This window comes from Neopelma chrysocephalum, unplaced genomic scaffold (assembly GCF_003984885.1).
Source record: "Neopelma chrysocephalum unplaced genomic scaffold, ASM398488v2 Primary Assembly neopelma1_96533, whole genome shotgun sequence".
Taxonomy (NCBI): domain Eukaryota; kingdom Metazoa; phylum Chordata; class Aves; order Passeriformes; family Pipridae; genus Neopelma; species Neopelma chrysocephalum.
In genome coordinates, this window is record NW_020925179.1 from 95378 (window position 1) to 103397 (window position 8020).

The following is an 8020-nucleotide window of genomic DNA, read 5'->3' on the forward strand; positions in this document are numbered from 1 at the left end:
ACTAGACCATGGCACTAAGTGCCACATCCAGTCTCATCTTAAAAACCTCCAGGGATGGTGAATCCACCACTTCCCTGGGCAGCCCATTCCAATGCCTGATTACCCTCTCTGTAAAGAATTTCTTCCTAATATCCAACCTAAACCTCCCCTGGCACAGCTTAAGACCATGCCCTCTTGTCCTACTGCTGGTTGCCTGGGAGAAGAGACCAACCTCCACCTGGCTACAACCTTCTTTCAGGTAGTTTTAGAGTGATGAGGTCTCCCCTGAGCCTCCTCTTCTCCAGGTTGAACAGCCCCAGCTCCCTCAGCCTCTCCTCATAGGACTTGTGCTCGAGTCCCTTCACCAGCCTTGTTGCTCTTCTCTGGACCTGCTCCAGCACCTCAATATCCTTCCTGAACTGAGGGGCCCAGAACTGGACACAGTATTCCAGGTGCGGCCTCATCAGCGCTGAGTACAGGGGAAGAATCACTTCCCTGGTCCTGCTGGCCACACTGTTCTTGATATAGGCCAGGATGCCATTGGCCTTCTTGGACACCCGGGCACACTGCTGGCTCATGTTCAGCTTCCTGTCAATCCAAACTCCCATGTCCCTTTCTGCCTGGCTACTCTCCAACCACTCTGTCCCCAGCCTGCAGCACTGCATGGGGTTGTTGTGGCCAAAGTGCAGGACCCGGCACTTGGCCTTGTTGAACCTCATCCCATTGGAATCAGACCATCTCTCCAGCTTGTCCAGGTCCCTCTGAAGAGCCCTTCTGCCTTCCAGCAGATCAACACTTTTACTTTGCACCCGGGAGGCCACATGGTGCACAGCACAGGGGTCAACACTTCTTGTCCCAGGGGCCTTGGTTATACATCTGGTTTTGTGGGTTAAAACCAGTTTTTATCTGTATCATTGCATCTATTGTAATTTATTTTTTGTAAATTGTAACTTTGACTTATAATCTCTCTAGAGTTGGGTTCATTTCTCCCAACAGTTTTCTTTTAAACCAGCACAGGTTCCTCAGCAGGCAGCCATTGGAGACAATGAATGCCTGCCTTCCTGCTCATTGCCTCAGCTTTTATATCTGAGCTGACATCATATGGTATGGAATATCCCTTTGGTCAGTTTGGGTCAGCTGACCTGTTTGTGTCCCCTCCCAGGATCTTGCCCTCACTTGGGGAAGGAATGTTACAGTCCTGATGCTGTGCTCAGCAGTAGCCAAAACACTGGTGTGTTATCAACACCCTTCTAGCTATCAATGCAAAGCACAGCACTGTGAGGGCTGCTATGGGGAAATGAACTCCAGCTCAGCCAGACCCAATACACCAGTAAACTGTTCTTATCTCAACCCATGATCTTTACCTTTTGTGCCTCCAATTCTCCTCTCCAACCCACCACATCGGGGAGGGAGACCAAGCAGTGCATGGTTTTATTAGGAGCACTAAATTGGAGAATACCATTTCTAAACCACAGTGTTCTTGCAGGACAGAGATGCAACTGTCTTGGTGTCAGAGAGGGCCTAGGCACTCATTGCAGCTCATTTTGTGTTTAAGTCTCTACCCTTTCAGGGTCAGTTGCAACAACATCTATTGGGGCAACTGCCCTGTGGTGTGTTACCACCATGTCTGAGACTATTAGTGTCTCAATTTCATTTGAGGGCCACCTTTGATGCCCCCTTCTTTGCATCTTTCTGCACAAACTGCTGTGACTTGCTGACTGCCTTTGTTAGCTGCATTCACACTGGAACACTCCTACCTATTCTGGAACATATTTTCTTAACACAACTGCAGCCCTTGGAAATCCTGTGAATTTTCACTCAACTCCTGCTCAGATTTTAGCTAAAACACATCTCATCCTAAGGCTGGGAGCATCACCATTAGGTCAAAATGAGGGCAACGCATAGGCAGGACACAGTGGACAGGAAGGACTAAAGATCATTATGCAGCCATTACCACCTGCAGTCATAATCCTTGCATATTGATTGTCCAGCAGTTTCTTCAGAATCCATTACTAGTCCACTACATTTATGTGGCCTGCAAATGTTGCATTTAGTATTTCCAATAATACAACTTCTAAGAAAATAAACTCTGATCGATATGCTTTTACTTGGTATTTTTGATATGCCAGTTTTTTTCATTTTTATTAACAGTTCTACTAAGCACTGTGAGGCAGTGGCCTGCTCAACACTTCTATGTAGCATAGCATAGCATAGGATCTGATACTTCTGGAGAGGTGGAAAAGAGATATTTGTTTCAGTGACCAGGTGAGAGCCTTTTAACCTATTCCTTGTAAAAACATATTCCAAAGTCCCGTTATCTTGTAAAATATGTTGCTACAATTAGTCTAAATAAGTGTAACCTAATTTAGTGTATCTCAATAACTAAATCAGTGTATTGATCTGGTTGCAGGAGTTTAAAGCCCCATTAACAAGTTTGCTGGTGATACTACACTTAGAGGTGCTGGTGACTCTCATGAGGGACAAGAAGCCTTGCAGAGGGATCTAGATAGACTGGAGCATTGGGCAATCATCAGTGGCATGAAATTTAACAAGAACAAATGCCAGATTCTGCACCTGGGACAGTAACACTGGACACAAGTATAGATTGGGAGAGGAGAGGCTGAGGCTGGAGAGCAGCCCTGCAGAAAGGGATCTGGGGATGCTGGTTGACAGCAGGCTCAATCAGAGTCAGCAGTGTGCCCTGGCAGCTGTCATAGGTTTACTTGTTCTAAAAAAAAACAAGGGGGAGTTCTGGGGAGTTCTTTTTTTTCTTTCCCCTGCATTGCTGTAAAAGAAAGATGTTGAATGGGATAGGGTGGTTTGCCTTGGGTGATTGATTCACACAAAGGAACTAACCAGCAGATCCACATTCCAAGCTGATGGCCCTCCTAAGACTGCGGGGAGGGGTGATGAGTTTTTTTTTTTATTCCTTCTCCTCGGAAATGGGAGGCACTTCACTTTTGCCCTAACTCTGGGAAAGGTGTGTGTTGGAGGGGTCCGAGGTTCACTTTATTTTCAACCTGGTCATCTGGCTGTTTTCCGGCCCTGACTTGCCTCCGCTTTCCTGTGCCCTGGTCGCCCCCAGCCCGGATCTGCTTGGACTTCATCGGAGAGGCTTGACCCACCTGCAGAGGAACCTTTCTGGGAGGACGCCGCCCTTTCTCTCCTCCGCTCCCGTATTAGCAGTGTCGTGTGTCCATCAACGAAAGGGGGAAATCCCGGCCACAGCCAGCTGCAGACAGCGTGAGTTTAGTGGGAAAGAGCCTCCTTTTTTCCCTTTTTCCCCTTCCCCTTCTCAGTGGGGGAGGAAGATCTCAGCACCTGTGATTTTCATCTGGAATATGTCCTCAAGGATGCATTACTGCTCTAGCCTAAGCTGTTTCCTCTGGGGGTTTAAGGATAATGGCATCCATCCCTATGGAGAAACATAGGGGGGTATATTTGCCCAACCCTTCATCCATTTTCCCTTAGGATCCAATGCAATTGCCTCTGGGAAGTTTAAATTCTCCTTAGATGTCAGAGACATTTTACTTTTTGGGCTTTTCATGCAAGTTTGTGCCATTATGGTATACCTAATATATGAAGCTAGGGCCAAGAATTATCGAGAACGAGTCCAGAAGCCTGCCCCAGGGGTGAAAAAACCTCGAGTGGCATGGGTTATGGGAGGATATGGGTAAATTCCTAGAAAGTTGTTCAGCTCCTACAACATGGAAGCTCACCCTCAAAAGACTCCTAAACCCTACAAAAATAATGAAAGCCGTGAGGGAGAGAGGTCGTGATAGACCCATGGAGAGGTAGCTGGCAGCTGCATGTGGGGCTTTGGCCATTGCCTACCAGAAGTTGCTCGGTATGGTGCAGCACTTCCAGGGAAAAGGAAAAGATGAAAACAAAATGCCTGATACCATGGTGACTCAGGATAGGGCCAAATCAAAGGGACAGACATAGCCAATAGAGGTTGCCCCTATCCAGAAGAGGAAATATAAGACCAAATCATTTAGCCCAGTTGACGATGATGGGGAGGCAGGACCCTCACAGGCGGCTGCTCCAGAACCAGAAATCATCACTGAGTCCTTATCGTATAACAACCTCCAGAGCTTACGGACAGACATTATTCATCACTCGAATGAGCCCATTCTGGCCTAGATGATCCAAGTTTGGGACTCTACAGGTGATGTCAAAAACCTTGATGGTGGTGAAGCAAGGTTCTTGAGGTCTATTGCCCAGGATATGGGTATCAAGGAGGCGTTTGTGAGGGAATCGAAGTCCCTGTCTCTCTGGGCACGGCTTTTGGATGGTGTGAGGGAGAGGTTCATTTACAGAGATTCCTTGCAGGCACACCATTATGCAAAGGGCTGGAAGAGCATAGAGGAGGGGACCCTATGCCTGAGGGAAATGGCACTGTTGGAGGTACTGTTTGGAAGGGATGGGCAACCCAGCAACGATCCTGACAGGGTTAAGTGTACACCACAGATGTGGTGGAGCTTCACACATATGGGACCGTCCCCACACACCAGTTACCTGACATCATTACAGGCTGGGGAGAAGCGAGAGCCAGTGATGTCTATAATAAATAAACTTCGGTTGTATGATAGTATGATTGAAGGACCACTACAGGCCCACATCTCCACTGTAGAGACATTGATTAAGGACCTCAAGACACTAACTACAGAGGTGAAAGATAAAGAGGAGAGACTGAAAGAGAGGATTGAGGGCAACAGTTTCCATATGGCACCAGTGAGAACCAGACGCCCCCCAGCTAGAGAGAGCAGACAGACCTCACGAACCGAGTTGTGGTATTTCCTAGCTGACCATGGAGAAGACATGAGATGGTGGGAATGGAAACCTACCCGTGTCCTAGCAGCCCAAGTACAAGAGTTGAAGGAGAGAGAAAAAGGGAAGCCCGTGAGAGTAAGTGCAGTACCAGTATCTTATGGACAAGGATCTGACCTGCTAGAAGGTTCCTCCCATATGTATTCACAGGGAAAGAGCTGTGATTGCCCAACCAAGACCACTGTTAGAGGGGCCCTGCCTCTAGCCAGGTAGAGGCACGGGACAACCATGTCTATTGGACTGTGTGGATCCAATGGCCTGGCACATCAGACTCACAAGAATATCAGGCTTTGGTTGATACTGGTGCTCAGTGTACGTTAATGCCCTCAGGACATGTGGGACCAGAGACTATTTCCATTTCTGGGATGACTGGAGGGTCTCAAGAGTTGACCGTGTTGGAAGCTGAGGTGAACTTGACTGGGAAAGACTGGCAGAAACACCCCATTGTGACTGGTCCAGATGCCCCATGTATCCTGTGTAGGAGCCAAAACCCAGCTGTCAGCAGAAAGGAGCTTGATGGGTCAATGCAGTAAACCTTGGGCAACAGAGGCTGAGAGAAATCTCTTAATCAGAAGGACTGGACCTTCCTCACAAGACCTGTTGATGTACAACCATGTGGATTAACCTGGCTCCTGCAGCAGGATAAGGAAGGACTTTGAGATGAAGTTATCAATCCATGTTGAAACCCCTTTGTTTTCCTCCCCCCCATTTAATCCTGGTTCAGGGAAATATTAATCAGTTGTGTAACTGTAGCAGAAACCTGTGTAATCCTCTAGTTAACATAAAGCCATCCCCTAATTAACATAACTCATCCTCCTCATTAGCATGTCCAGCCCCCAAGACCCTTAAATTGCACTTGCGTGTTCAATAAAGTATTCCAGTTTTTTGCCCCTATATCTGGGATCATCTTAGCATTATTGGACCCTTACAATCCTCGGCATTGACTATCTCAGAAACAGGTATTTCAAAGACCCAAAGGGACATAGATGGGCTTTTGGAATAGCTGCTGTGGAGACAGAGGTGGCTAAGCAGTTGAATTCGTTACCTGGCCTCTCGGAGAACCCTTCTCCTGCGAATGCCAATTGCCATTACAACTGCGCATTGTCGGCAACACCTATAGATGGAATGAAGATTACGAACTCCTGACTTGGTGGACAGAAATCAGTTTATTATCCATCACTCAGGGTTTTTATATCATTCACTTTTCACTGGGAGTGGTTAAGCAATTTAAGACAGAGCACAGCTGCAAGTCACACTCACTCAGGCCAGCCTGTTCATACAAACAGCACATACAGAGACCTTGGAGTTTCAAGGAACTCCTTTTCACACCCACATATGGTAAGAATGGTGACCGCGGATTCTTTGCCCACCATGTCCACCCCAGCCCGGCGGCGGCTGATGCGCGACTTCAAGAGATTGCAAGAGGACCCTCCTGTGGGTGTCAGTGGTGCACCATCCGAGAATAATATAATGCAGTGGAATGCAGTTATATTTGGGCCAGAAGGGACACCTTTTGAAGATGGTACTTTTAAACTAGTAATAGAATTCGCCGAAGAATATCCACATAAACCTCCAACTGTTAGGTTTCTATCAAAAATGTTCCATCCAAATGTGTATGCGGATGGCAGCATATGTTTAGATATTCTTCAGAACCGCTGGAGTCCAACATATGATGTTTCATCTATTTTAACTTCAATTCAGTCTCTGCTTGATGAACCCAATCCAAACAGTCCAGCAAACAGTCAGGCAGCACAGCTTTACCAGGAGAACAAATGTGAATATGAGAAAAGAGTTTCAGCTATTGTGGAACAAAGTTGAAATGATTCGTAACAGCTGCTGTGTTACTCTCCATCCTCATAATCCTTGTGTACAATTTAACTCTCAGTAGAAAGGCTACCCGGTGTGGTGGGACCCTGACTCTGCCGAGGGTCTCCCCCCCCGCTCCCCGGGCGGCGTGGTGGGACCCTGGTTTGGTCCACAGCTGCAACCGCAGCGTGAGAGGGGATAGAGATGGGCAGCCCTGCCGGCAGTTGCTGCGCACCCGTGGAGAAGGAGAGGGCAGCTTCAGAGCACACAGAGGTTTGCTGTTCCAGGTTTGGGGGGGAAGGGGGAGGGGGGGGTACAGGGGAAAGGGGGGAGGGAAGAGAGGGGAGGGGTATCGAGCGGGCCATGGGGGTCCTCTGACTGGCAGGAGGGAGAGCAGGGCAATCCTGTATGAAGTGTCACAGGTGAGCAGTGCGCCTGAAGATAAGTGGTAACACAGTGGAGAAAGGATATGGTCAGGATGGGTAGTGGGGTTCCTTTAGAGTGATGGGAGTCCCAGCCAGACTGGGGCCTTGAAAGGCACTCCAGCCTTGAATGGGTATGGGGGCCAGAACGGTTGGTCGGTTTGTTTGTCTTTTTGTTTTTGGCTCACCTGCGGCTATTGCCCGGGTTCAACATGTTCTGGATATATTTGCTTTGCTTTGTTACGTCCTGAAAGGGTGGGCAGGACAAAGGGTTGTTCCTGGGTATCTCCTTATGATTGTATATAAATAGGTGACAGTAAAGTAGGAAATGAAAGACTTGCCCAAATCGTTCTAGCAGGAACGTAGCCTGTGTGCCCCTATGTGGTTGCGAGTTATGCTGGCGATGACACATGCCTTTGGTAGGGTCGCCCATGCCAGACAGGTCAAAACCATAGGACCAGATACACTACATTCTTGGGCAGGATGAGCTCGTTAGCCTTTCTGGCAGTCATCCTAGGAGAAGGACAACTCAAATCCCAAACCCGGGCAGATGGAGCTCGCTTAGCCCTGTAAGGCCATCCATCTAAGAGAAGGTCACTCTAATCAAACCTACGTCCTGAGGACCTCTCTGCCACCGTCCAAGCTTGCTCGACCCTGGCAGATGAACCTTAGGATTAAAGGGTGGGTTCAGTTCCGCGCATACTGCATCTCACCTAAAAAATCCATTGCGCAGGCTTGAAGGCTTTACCCACATGCAAAAAGCCCTGTAGTGACAGGCGAGGGTCAAAACGGCAGGTGAAAGGTGCACTGGAAGCCGCAGACCCGACCCTGCATGCAGACGGTTCAGGATATTGGTCATTTGAGACTGACCGGAGATGACAGTCTCTTGGGGCAGCACCCTGAACGACCAAGCAGCCTTTTCAAGGACAGCACTGCTTGCTCCACTCGGAGAGGGGCCTAGAAAAGGTGACCTAAACAAAGCT

At 48.3% G+C, this 8020-nt stretch overlaps 1 pseudogene across 1 annotated transcript; it reads left to right on the forward strand.

Annotated features, from left to right (window-relative positions):
• The first annotated feature begins 6180 nt into the window (after positions 1 to 6180).
• On the forward strand, positions 6181 to 6704 carry LOC113981409 (annotated as a pseudogene). The gene has a single exon (XR_003538405.1). The product of XR_003538405.1 is annotated as a ubiquitin-conjugating enzyme E2 B pseudogene (transcript).
• Positions 6705 to 8020: the final 1316 nt, after the last annotated feature.